Here is a 13,851-nt window from a genome sequence, read left to right on the forward strand (position 1 = left end):
GTCTCCTCCGGTACAGCGGCCTCCAGAGGAGTTTGCATCTTAATCTCAAAGAAATTATCATTCACAGCCTTAGATGTGAAAATGGACAACGAGGGTCGATATGTGATACTTTCAGGAGAACTGCAGAATGAAAAAATAATCTTAGCTAATATATACGCACCAAACTCAGCACAAGCTACATTTATATCTTCATTGAACATCCTGCTTGCTCAATACTCTGATGTACCACTCTTATTGGGGGGGGACTTTAACTTAGTTAACGATGCATCTGTGGACCGTTCAGGTCGTCCCTTACCAGCAGACAGAGCACTTTCCCTAGCATTTAAAGAGCTAGTGGAGACACAATCTTTGACAGATGTCTGGCGTTTAATTAACCCCTATTCCAGAGAATACTCATTTTATTCTATGGTGCATAACTCATATTCCAGAATTGATTATCTCCTACTCTCAAATTCATTAGTTTGTTCTGTTATTGATACATCCATTCATAGTCTCATTATTTCTGACCATGCACCAGTATCAATTACTTTTCGCTTGGCAAACAACAAGCATAAATCTAAACAGTGGAAATTCAACAACTCTTTACTGTGTGATGAGACATTTGTATCTCTAATAAAACAAAGGATTGATGAGTTTATTGTTTTAAATATGAATCAGGACACCCCCATTCAGACTGTTTGGGAAGCCCTTAAGGCTACTTGTAGGGGCTGGGTTATTAGCTATGCATCCTACAAGAATAAAACCAGGAAACAAAGGAAAGATGCATTGTTTGTTAAGCTGAAAGATTTTGAACGGAGACATATGATGGACCCAAAAAATAACATGTTAAGAAAATAACTCCTATTAGTTAGAGCTGATGTTCAAGCCATTACCCATGAAGAAACAGCATTTGCTTTATATAAATTGAAGAGAAAATATTATGAGAACGGGGAGAAGGCAGGGAAGATGCTTGCATATCAACTCAAGCAACTTGAACATAAACACTCAATAGCAGCAATTAAAGATAGCAGTGGTTGTATTATAAGAGACCCTGAAATTATAAACACTACATTTAGGGAATCACTGGCATCACTGTATAAATCTGAATGTCAAATACAAGAGGACCACTTAGAGAATTTCTTTAAGGACTTGCCCTTGCCAGAATTAAATGTACAGGATAAGGATAAGCTAGAGGCTTCTATTTTAGAAAAAGATATTAAAGATGCTATAAAATGTCTTGCAAACTGTAAGGCCCCTGGAGGAGATGGATACACTACAGAGTTTTACAAATGTTTTGCAAAAGAACTGACTCCCCTACTGGTTTATTTATATAATGATATTATAGAGAAACAATCTATGCCAGTAACGATGCGTACTGCTATTATAACATTATTGCCTAAACCTGGGAAGGATCATATGGATGTAAATAACTATAGACCTTTAAGCTTGCTTAATACTGATTATAAATTGTTGGCCAAAATACTTGCTAAACGTTTAGAGAAAGTCATTGCCAACTTGGTCCATTTAGACCAAGTGGGATTTATCCCAGGAAGGCTTTCCTCTAACAATATGAGGAGACTGTTACAGATAATGCTTAAAGCTAGCTCTTCTCTTCATCCAGTGGTAGCAATATCACTGGATGCAGAGAAAGCATTTGACCGAGTAGAATGGCCTTTTTTGTTTTACACACTTTCTAGATTTGGTTTTGGTCCAAAATGTATGCAATGGATAAAAGCAATGTATCATGAGCCTGTTTCATCAGTTAAGACTAACGGTTTAATTTCAGTTCCTTTCCAACTGTATCGGTCTACGAGACAAGGTTGTCCTTTGTCCCCATTGTTGTTCGTGTTAGCCTTAGAACCGTTGGCATGCGCCATCCGAAGGAACAAGGACATTACAGGTGTTTCAGTGGAGGATCATGATTTTAAGCTTAACATGTACGCAGATGATATCCTGCTAACTCTGTCCGAGCCTGCACATTCTATACCACAGGTCCTAGAAACTATCCAAACATTCAGTCAATTCTCAGGATATAGGATAAATTGGTCTAAAAGTGAAGCTATACCACTTAATTGCCGAACATTTAACTCAGACCTCGGCACAGCCCCCTTTATCTGGAAACCAGAAGGGATGAAATACTTGGGAATATTGATTAAAACCCCTATTAACAAGATTCTCGATCTGAATGCTCCACCTCTATTGCGTTCTATTAAGGACGACATTAAGAGGTGGTCAATTCTTCCTCTATCCCTTTGGGGTAGAGCGGAGGTTCTAAAGATGAACATTCTTCCTAGAATAACTTTTTTAATCTCTGCTGTGCCCTCCTATATCCCAAAATCCTGGTTTAATGACATAAATAAGCTTTTTTCTTCCTTTTTATGGAAGGAAAAGAAACCCAGGATCAGTCATAAAAAGCTATCATTGCCAAGAGGTAAAGGTGGTTTGGGGGTTCCAGATATTTACCTGTATTACTTGGCATACAACGCCAGATACCCTTTGACCTGGGGCTATAAGCAGGCTAGGTCCAAGGGTAGCTGGGACTGGCTTGAGGAATGCATAGTCAGGGAGAACAACAAACTAACTTCCTTATCATCATTGTGGTATCATCCTCACCCTCCCTTAAAGTTAGATAACGCTATCATTAATTTTTCATGTGACATTGCTAAAATTGTTTATAAAAGGCTTGGTATCAAAGGGGTCTCGTTAGCTTCATGTCCAATTTGGAAGAACCCACTTTTTAAGGCAGGAGGAAACCCGGTGAACAATCTGGTGTGGCAGCATCATAACATCATAGAAACTTCACAAATTATAAAAAATGGGAAAATTATACCGTTTATAGAAATAAAAGAGAAATATAACCTAAACGATCATGCTTTTTTGCAATATGTACAGTTGAAATCTATTTTCTCTAAATATACAGATGTATTTATTGGCTGTAACTTAGCAGTAGACATGAAAATGAGAGTGCTTGCTTCTAATAGAGGAACGGTTTCAGGCCTGTATAGGCTGCTGACCCATTCCCCTACTGATTGTCTGGTATTGACTCAAACTCGATGGGAACAGAATTTAGGTGTGTCAATAGACCCTGTAGAATGGGACTTAATATGGAGAGATTCAATAACTATAGCTAATGCAGTCCGATACAGAATACTCCAGTTTAAAATTTTACATAGGGCATATATAACTCCCTCAATAATTAAGAAAATGGACCCCAACTCCTCAGATCAATGCTGGCATTGTGGAGAAGTTGGTACTTTATTTCATATGCTGTGGCACTGCCCAGCAGTAAAAATATTTTGGGAAGAGGTTATTGACACACTCTCAAGACTGTTGAATGTAAACGTTACTGCTGGCCCTGTTGAATGTCTGCTAGGAACTAGGGTCACACAAACACAAAGCAAGCATGTACAGAGGATCGTTGGTCTGGCCTTTCTGGCCACTAAGAGAATAATTTTATTAAATTGGAAGTTCCGCAAACCCAGATGCTTTTTAATTGAGGACTGGGTGAGTGGTTTTTTAGACCTGTTAAGTATGGAAAGAGTTACCGGGAGGCTGGGGGACCTTGATATCGGTCCTACTGAGTTGTGGGACTTGGTGAGAAACTCTTTAGCCTATCAATCGCTAGCCTTACAGCCTAGATAGTTTCCTATACAACATAAAGTGGATGTTTTCTTTTCTTTATTCATTGTGGATGCTGCCCACTCTATCCGGATTCCTGTTGACACCGACATCGTTGTTTGCCATAACATTCTATACTGTAATACTTAACAATACAAACGATTGCTTGCCTCTGTGTTGCATTGCTGTTGTGGGGGATGTTTTGTTGTTGTTGGTCATTTTTGTTTTCTCACCTTCACTTCCCTCTCCCTTGTATGTGCATGTTGCACGTATTTGTTTATTGTTTTGTGGTCTGTGTGTAATAAAAGAAAAACTGTAAATAAAAAAATAAAAAAAAAAGATTAGACTGTTGTGTCATTATTCAGTCACCTTTTCTCACTCACCTCCATGTCACCACTTGCTCCCACTGCTGTGTTGGAATCCTCATTCTCTCTCCCACCCTTTTTGGACTTTTAGCCATATTTAGAGGAATATTAAATTTTAAATTAACATTAGGATTATACTGTTGTGATGTCATTATTCAGTGTCTTCTCCTCTTCTCTGCAGCATTACTCAATTTACCCTCAGGACTCAGGGACAGTGATAGCCTACCTGCTATTCCTCCGATATATCCAGGGCCGGATTAATAGTACCATGGGCCCCCGGTGCTATTCATTTTCTAAGCTATTCATTTAGCCTTTTAACTCATTGAGTGCCAGCCACTTTTGGAGAACGGACGCTCCCAGTGCCAGAGTTTCAGAGCGTTTTCAGTGATTTCTCGAGGCCCACAGAATATTGTGTGATATTACTATGTAAACACTGAACACGCACAAAGAACGATGAGACTCTATTCTATCATCTGCAAAAAAAAGTTTATTGATCCCATTTTCCGTTCTTTAGTTATCAGCCGGAGAAGATAGCTTGATTCATCCAAAAACAGCAATTTTTTTCTAGAAGCTGAGATAATTGGCCTTTTGTGAAATTAAACATTTCAAGCACATCACTGACTCTGAAGCTAATCTTTTCTAATGTAGTCACACCTCAAAAATAATTTCCTTCAATAAAACAGTAAAGGCCAGGGAATTTTGTTTGGCAGAATAATATTTTTAGCTACAACCAGCAGCGCTGGCCCCTGCGTGCGCTGCTGGTTGCAGCTTCTTGCTGGTCTTGATTTGCTGCTGGTGGGCATCGGATATTCTGGCTTGCGTTTGTCAATCCTGTCCTGCTGCCTGGGTCTGTCTGGGTGTTGCGTGCTGCTCTGCGTGCCCCCCCCCCCCCCCCCCCCCCCCCCCCCCCCCGCCCGCCCCGCCCCGCCTCGCCTCAACTGCACACTCCTCCTCCTGTCTGTGGTGGCTCTCTGCTGAGTTTGCTGTGCGCACAGTGAATGGTGCACAACATCCAGCTTTTTTACAGCGTTCCGCGTGTGTTTGTCACCGGCAACGATGCTTCCAGTTGAGAATAATAACAACTCCACGGTGTGGATGTGCGGATGTGCTGTCGCAACCGACACGGAGCGGCTCAATTGTGGGAGCAGATTGGCTGCTGCAGGCACAGCTGCAGTAACGTGCTTCAGCATATCGATGCATACGGATGCGATGCGATTTCCGTTTCCATAACGACTTCTTCTTTGTTTTTTCCTTGCCTTTCTGTTATGTGGAGAGCACTGTCGCCACCTAAGGGTTCTGTAAAATAGGTTATAGACCTCCAATAGCTATAATATTTGTACAGGAGAGGCAGAAGGCTTTGATCGACGCCCCACCGTCAAAAAACGCAATTGACGAACATGTCCGTCCTTGGCACTCTACGTTACTATTTGAAATGACGAACATGTCCGTCCATGGCACTCAATGAGTTAAGGTAGTCATAAAGATTATATCTGACTGATTTCAGACTGAAATGTTATAACAGAAGTGGAGTATTGGCCAGAATTACATGAACATTTGGACACTTATTCAGCGGGTATTTTGCATGTTGCGTTCAGCTGCAATGTAATTTTTTTTTTTTTTTTTTTTTTTTTTTTTTTTTTTTTACATCTCTTGCCACCAGGGGGTGCTGCAGCGCCCACCGCACCGTGCTTCCAACGCCTTTGTGGGCATGCATTTGTGGACAATTTGGTGCTTGTCAGAAATGTCCACATCCATCTCAAATCAAGTGCGAAACCGCCTACTGTAATAATAATAATAATAATGCATTTATTTTATATAGCGCTTTTCAAGACTCAAAGACGCAGTCCAGGGACTGAAGCAGTCCAGGGACTCAAAGACACTGTGGCCCCTATCGTTGCATCGGCGCTGTTTCTAGGCCGAGCGCCTGGCGCAGCGCAAATCAGTGGGCGTGGACCAGCGCACTTGATATCGTCGTGCTGGCGCTACACGCAGCCTAAAGCATTACAACCACGCCTTTTAAGCGTAAAATTATGCACCGTCATGCTCATTGGATAACTGCAATAAACGAATCGCACGCTTGCCTTTTTAGCTCCAATTCCAGTGGTCCCGCAAAACCAGACGAAAGCCAAACGCTCTGCCCCCCCCCCCTCCCTTCATCCAGTCTGTCTGTCTCCATTATAGGCTATTATTCCATATTATTATGCTTCTCAAACCAATCTAACTGCAGTTTAAATACTGCAAGCATGTAAATACGCTACACTATAGCAAGATCAAAGTGAAAAGAATGTTCTAAAGGCATCAGCTAGAAAAATATAGCCTATCCCTATATGATGAGATTAATTTTATATTGGTGAAAGTTTGTCCAGAACGATATCGTTTTCTCTCCCCTGCTCTAGGTAGAATGATGCACATAAATATACCCTACATTATGTAAAGTCATTGCATAAATGTGTTTTTATTGTAAAACTAAATGTGAAGTAGGGCCAAGTTATTGGAGCGGACATCACGCAGCGCGTTCCGCTAACACTTATCTAAATAACGTTAAATCAACAAAGGATATATATAGGCCCAGGAGGACATATATGTTTCACTTAGGGTGGTGTTTTAATTTTGATGATTTATTTGGTCCAATATTGAAATGTTCTACAATTGCAGGCTGTGTTACCATTACACATTATTTTAGATCGACCTTTTATATCTATTTCGCCTCATTTGGTTGCTATTTAGTAGCGAAATGGAGTACCCAATTGCATGCTGGGACATTCACAGGCAGTCAGAGAGAGACAGTCGTATTGTGCCTGTCAGACTGCCTGCAGCCTCAAAGCGGTACACGGAGTTGTTTTACCCAGGCTGGACGCGTTGTCACACAGGCTTGTGACAGTAACTCAACGCGGAAGGATTTATTTCACAATAAACTGGTAAACGCACACCAATGCCTGCTCCTGTCAGTAGGAGAGAGGGAGAGAGTGACACAGAGAAGGGTGACAGAGGAGAGAGCCAGAGGGAAGGGAGAGAGCCAGAGGGGAGCGCTCTGCGCAACTGGCCCACTGAATAGGCCTGCTTTTCAAAGGCGCAGGCGCTAAATTTACGGCAGGTCGGAAGATATCAGTAGGCCGGTATTTAGGCCGACACGCCCACTTTGGCCCATTCTGGGACTGCGCCACGCCCATTCGGCCTAAAGCGCATTTGGCAGCGTAAAGCCATATTGATATCGTCCCAAAACAGGCGCAAGGCACGTTTTTTTGCGTTTAAGGCCTGTTTTAGCGCCGAAGGCCTGTGGGAGAATAGGGGCCTGTGTCCACTAAAACCATCTGACTAGATTTTTTTTATCTGACACTATTTTTACCGCTAAAATTGTATTCCTTGGCCCTGAACATGTATGTGTAGACACTGAGATTGTGATCCTAAGTGGTTTAGAAGCTGGTATATTAGGTTTTGTTCTGACGTGATTTTGAAATTCCAAGATGGCCAATTTTTTTTTATCTGACACTATTTTTATTGCTAAAATTGTATTCCTTGGCCCTGAAAATGTATGTGTAGACACTGAAATTGTGATCTTAAGTGGTTTAGAAGCTGAGATATTGTAAGAAATAGGTTTCGTTAAGACGTGATTTTGAAATTCCAAGATGGCCGCCATAACAACGTTTTTGGAGGTGGATCCTATCAAAAATGGAACGGCGACGGAATTCTGAGTAAGTAATTTTTTTTTTGCTTTTGTCAGAACTGTCCACATCCAGCTCAAATCTAGCGTTAAGCCGCCTGACTATACACCTCCTCCCTTGCCCTGCTCTCTCCTCCCCCACATTCCCTGCTCCCCATGTCCTCCCTTTCCCTGCTCCCTCCTCCCCCACATCCCCCCTATCCCACCCCTACTCCGTCCCCACCTCCTCCCTTTCCCTGCTCTCTCCTCCCCCACTTCCCCTGCACCCTCCCCACCTCCTCCCTTTCCCTGCTCTCTCCTCCCCCACTTTCCCTGTCCGCTCCCCACCTCCTCCCTTGCCCTGCTCTCTCCTCCCCCACATCCCCCTTGCTCCCCCTCCTCCCTTTTGCTGCTCTCTCCTCTTTCCTCCTTCCCCTGCTCCTTCCCCACCTCCTCCCCATCCCTGCTCTCTCCTCCCCCACATTTCCCATTCCCTCCCCACCTCCTCCCTTTTCCTGCTCTCTCATCCCCCACATTCCCCCTGCTCTCCCTCCCCTGCTCCCCCCCACCTCCTCCCTTTCCCTGCTCTCCCCTCCCCCATATTCCCATGTTCCCTCCCCATCTCCTCCCTTGTTCTCCCCGACATTCCATCCCCCTTTTCTCCCTTTCTCTCTGCCTTTCTCTATCATATGATTGTTCAATCTTGTTATTATTACTACTGTAATTGCTACTGTTGTGTCAGCTAGATTTAGCTAGACATATTTTCTGTGAAGTCCTCTGAGACATGCTTGTGAAGTAGGTCTATAAAATAGACTTGACTTGACTTGAGGTAGTTTCAAATGTGATTCCAATCTGCTTTTGACTGATGTGTCTTCTTCAGTGCGGACGCGCTGATCACCCAAATCACATTTGAGAGTGTCTTTTGCAGGGGGCCGGGGCTTGGAAGATTAGACAGGCAGACACTGGCAGAAACACAGCGCACCTAGCAAACTTAGCTTATAATGGAGCTACTTCATACATAGAAACAAACATTTACTCACTGAAAATAAGAAAATATGTACTTTCTTCTTTATCAACATTTATTTTTCACAACCACCTCTCAGCGGCACCACGGCTCCTAGCTCAGGCTCCGTCAGTGAGTGGACAGGCAGCAGTGTCAAGCCAGCCAGAGTTAAATACACCACTTCTGGTCATAACTTTCCAAATAAAATCCCTGTCTGTCCCATGCTGCAGCTGCTACACTGCCAAATGTCGAGGAGTTTGGCACTGTGAGTTTTTTTAAACATTCATGTAAGCATTTTAGGGAATTTATTTAGTTGCCTCGTGTCTGGAGGCTCTGCATGTTCAGTGTTACACAGTACAGGACAGGGTATTCTTTTATTTTGAAGACTATAAATGGAAGTAGTTGTGTTCAGTGCCTATACTTGACGCTATGTGTGCCTCGGACGGGAAAATAAACCTGGCATCTGCCTTGCTCGGTTACATTATACAGGGGAAGTCTCGCTGAGAGCAATTCTGTCTTTTTCAGTAGCGCGATTGTTTGGATGGTGAGAGATGATGGCCATTTCTCATGATTCTGCGTTGGAAAACACCTTCAGCAGCTAGTTGTTTATTGACGCCTATGTCATTACCATCGTAACCCATGCAGATAGGCTGGATGCGTCTGGACACACAGATCCGACTTTAACACTTGCCCAAATCACATTTCAATCAGGAGATACTAGAGACCAGTGAATGAAAATAATATGTATTACAATAATGAATGAAGCATTACAGAAAATGTGATGAGCATTAGGTATTGGTAATAGTCTTTGGCATTTAGGCACCACAGGGAGATCTTGAGATAGAGCTGCATCAGCTATGAGCAGCAGCCAGATATATCCCCCTGTAGAGTGTAGATATGGTGGTGATAGGTGATGGTGATGCCTCTCTTTCTGAAACTGATGAGACTCTTCAGACTGAATAATCTGGTGGCTCTGCGAAAACTGGGTGGAGAAGGGGAGGTGGAGGCTGCGAGACTGTCAGCAGCAACGTTGGGAGGCTGGATAGAAACAAGCATATTTAATCAGGCCCGTAGCTACCATTGAGGACACCGCGGTCATGACCTCGGTATTTTCCACACCAAAAAAAAAAAAATTGAAAAATTGAAAAATAGCCCCGGTCCCCAGATCTATTAATCTGTCATTGATGTTTTAATGCGACAGTTGATCGGAAATGCAACAATTTGCTTCCTCTCTGTGTGCTATAGAAGGAAGAGAGATAACTCACAACATTCAGATTTTGCATTGAGGCAAGATTGGGGCTAGACTTTGGGGACAGTTCTATTGAAGTGAATGGGTAAGTAACTCCCCTGTAAGTGATGTTTGTGTAGATGGGCCATTGTATTTAATTGAGCAGTATTCTGCCATGTGACCTGTATGCAGAATATAAATTACATCATATGGGGAGACATTTATTTTTTGTATCATTTTAAAGCAACAGCACAGTAAAGAGGATATTAATCTAACATGATGTATGTAGTTCTTTATAGATCTAGCCTCTTCATTTTGCTCTCAAAGTGCACCAGATTGAAGCATTTTACTATAAAATGGACAAAATTTTCTATCCGGGGGGCCCTGGGCCCCCCACGCCGTGCTAAAATGACCTCGGTATTTCTCAAACCCTGGCTACGGGCCTGTATTTAATACGACAACAGCCATGTGATAGGCTTACGATGAGGGGTGAAAAGCAATGTTATAGGCTTACAATGGAGGTGTGTGGGGTGAGAGGTGATGTGACACTATGCTATTGGATAATAGGGACTAGGCGGCAAACAGCCGATTATTCAATTGAAGCCTGGAAGTTGACAGGCTATCTTGAGCATGTGAGCAGATTTGAAGGGGTGGAGAAATAAGGAGCGAACTGAGGAAGTGTAAAGTGCAGATTATAGTCTTCCTGACTGAACTTCCGTTAGAACTTCATTTGTGCCAGTGCGGACACTCCCAAATCAGATTTGGGAAACCAATCAAGATAATGACTTGCGAACCAAATCGGATTTGCCTGCAGTCTGAACAGGCCATATAGATGCATCGGCCCTTAGTGGGCAAGTTCAGCTCAGCACCAGCCCTTCAAGTGCTCAACATGTTGGTTGGTGGACACGCCCTCTAACTTTGCTGTTCCACTGTTACAGAGACCTTCACTGGTAACATATTCAGAATGCTAAAGTAGGGAAACAGCTTGTCAGTGAATGTGTGTGTGGTGTTGTGTTTGTGTGTGTTCGTATCAGGATCAGAGAATGACAGCTTTCAACTGTTCCAGTGCAGAATCTGACGCTCTAGAGCTTTTTTCAGCCAGTATATCAAAATATGTTTTCATACATCTGAGGCAGGGATGATATCTGTCAAGGAAGTGAGAAATTCTTTTTTGTATGCATTTTGCTTTTTCAGCCACATGATGGCAGCAACAATGCACCAAACTAACCCTGTAGCAGGTATTTGACAGTTGACAGAGGTATGTGAGCCTTTGTCAGTGTCTTGCTGAATAGCAGTTGTTCCATACTGGGACCCAGGGCCTTGAGTTGGCTATATAGGGGTGTCCCAGGCAAAATCAGAAATACGTAAATATGATTTTTATCTTATTTTCTTTTATTTAACGAGGAGTGGAGTCTCATTGAGATTAAACATCTGTGTTTCAAAAGTGTTCTGGCAAAAACAGCAGCAGCATAAAGAAATGGTTGTGTAACCGTCGCCGAGTGAATCAGACTTAGAGGTGGGGGCATTTTTAAGGGGAAACTAGGAAGGAATGCTGTTCCCCCTCTCCTTCTCACCGTTCCCTCTCAATGTACTCTGGGAACTTTGTTCCCACACGTCGCCCCCATTTCCACCACTGGGTGTAACAAAGTTTAGCCTTCGGCTGGGACCACCAAATGAAGATTACTGCCACTGTACACATGCGATTTTAATACAACACAGGCAAGCATCTACTCAGGAGAGAACAATGAGAGTAACTCATGAAGCCATAAAGCTAAGTTCTAGTCCGAGGTGCTACAAGGCACGCAGCCATTTTACTGTGGACAAATGTAGGACAAGAGAACGTCGATCATGTTCTTGATGATGGGGGGCTGTGGGTGGAGGTTATGGGGCAGGTGGTGGGCAAGCACCATGTCCCACGCATCCACCAGGCGCACATCAAGGCCTTTGAACAGAGCTCTGAGCACCTTGTCTCGTTGCAGGGTGTACCAGGTGCTGCTGACCAGCACCCCGGTCAGAGAGTCCCAGTCCATGAGGTTCGCGGTCCGAATGACCACCAGCGTGTGGGGAGCTCTGTCCAGTAGGTGGCGCACCGCCCTGCGGACACCCTGCAGCCGACGGATGTAGACCTGGATGGGGAACGAGCTGAAGTGGGCCCAGATGCTGAAGACCACCACGGTACGGCGGCCTCCTTTCAGGCTGTCCAGCTCGTTAGCGACATAGCGCAGCTCGCTGATCCCAACCTTTTTGGATCGGACTGGGACGCCGTGCAGGCGCCATTTCACCATGATGTTACGCATGCTGTCGACGGCCATGAGCGGGCCGGACTCCTTTGTGGTGTGGAGGTCAACCTGCTTCAGGTCTGGCAGCACAGAGTTGAGGTGTTCAAACCACTGTCTGATGGTGGAGTCTCCATATAGGTGGACCACCTTGTCTCTCAGACACTCACTGATGACAGCGGGGTTGTTGAACTGGCGAACTGTGGTGCCACTTAGGGCTCGCCACAAGCCCTGGTAGTAATATCCAGAAGGTTCAGGCTTCAAAATGCTGATCTGTCTCTCTGGGTGACCTTCCTCCTTTGGCAACACAGTGACATTGTCAGACCCCGAAGCATGAATGAAGACTTTCATGTTGACTTTTTTTTTGAAGAGTTTCTCCTCCTCAGCCATGAGGTACTGAGGTATCTGGTAGATGCTTCCTTTGTAGTGGCTGATCCTGTCATCGCAGCTCAGTTTCTTGGGCTTGTAGCAGAACCATGGCTCCCCCGTGTGCAGGTCGGTGTAATTGCACAGCGGCTCCTGGTTGGAAGGCAAACAGACATTACAAACCGTGGTTTCTTGGAGCAATCTTGACCTGAAGATGCTCTGGAAGAAGACCCGGTGTGGGTGGTCCCTGGTCAGCCTGCGCAACACTGTGACGGCCTCACTGGGGTGTTCCAGGGTAACCTCGATACGCGCTGGCCCCTCCCACAGTAAGGGGAACACGGCAGTGTATGAGCCATTCAGGTGGTCCGTCACTCGCCCGGCCACGCCCGCGCTGTGCACCGCGTCATGTAGACGGGTAACCAGGACGTCTCCCCCGAAGCTCTTGGGACACCCACGGGCATCCCGCATCAGGATCTCAGCCTCCAGGTGATCGCCCACATGCCGCTTCCCCCCACCCCTCACTGGCAGGATGGTGAAGGTGCTGTGGGAGGGGTCACTGACCCGTTTCAGGGAAACAGGCACAGACAGAGGTGGAGTTTCAGGCCAAGCGATGGAATCCAATAAGAGGCGCTCCTCCAGAACATCCTCAGGCGCACGACGCTGGGAGCTGCAGTAGTCAAGCTTGTGGGGCGGGGTGGGGGGGTGGGGCGGGACGGGCAACAGGTTGAGTTGCAAGTCGCTGTCCTCTGCTGAACAGCTGATGCTGTCGTATCGCCAATCGGCTAGCGTTTTCTCCAGCTGGTTGATGTGACGGAGCAGGAAGTAGAGCACGGACAGAGCCAGGAGGAGGAAGATGGCCGCATACTTGGGACACCACATTCTGACAAACAAAGAACAAATGACAGATTCCTAAGTTATCAAAAAACAATCAACATTCAAAACATCTACAGCAGGGTGTTGGAGACAGATGCACTTATATTAACACTTTGAGTGCCACGGCCCTTGAGCAAAAGGTGCTGTACTGTGCGACATAGGCCGCAATGCATTTTAAAACAGTCATATCATTTCTTTAATAATTACTATGTAAACACTCAACACGCACAAATAACGATGAGACTCTCTTCTATCACCTGCAAAAAAAAGTTTATTGATCCCATTTTCCGTTCTTTAGTTATGAGCCGGAGAAGATAGCTTGATTAGACCAAAAACATCCCTTTTTTTCTACGAGCTGAGATAACGACCCTTTTGTGAAAGGAAGCATTTCAAGCACATCATTGACTCATTGCTAATATTTTCTGATGTAATGCTGCAGCTGCCTGCGGGTCTGTTGTATGCTGTAGTGTCCTGCGTGCCCCACCTCCCCCCCTCCTCCTCCC

The 13,851-nt window shown here is 44.7% G+C and overlaps 1 pseudogene across 1 annotated transcript; it reads right to left on the minus strand.

The window, feature by feature from the left end:
* Positions 1-11,644: 11,644 nt before the first annotated feature.
* On the minus strand, positions 11,645-13,354 carry LOC310772353 (NXPE family member 3 pseudogene; annotated as a pseudogene). The gene has a single exon. The product of its transcript is annotated as an NXPE family member 3 pseudogene (transcript).
* Between the last annotated feature and the right edge of the window lie 497 nt (positions 13,355-13,851).

The sequence above is a fragment of the Poromitra crassiceps genome (assembly GCF_964638095.1).
Source record: "Poromitra crassiceps genome assembly, chromosome: 2".
Lineage (NCBI taxonomy): Eukaryota > Metazoa > Chordata > Actinopteri > Beryciformes > Melamphaidae > Poromitra > Poromitra crassiceps.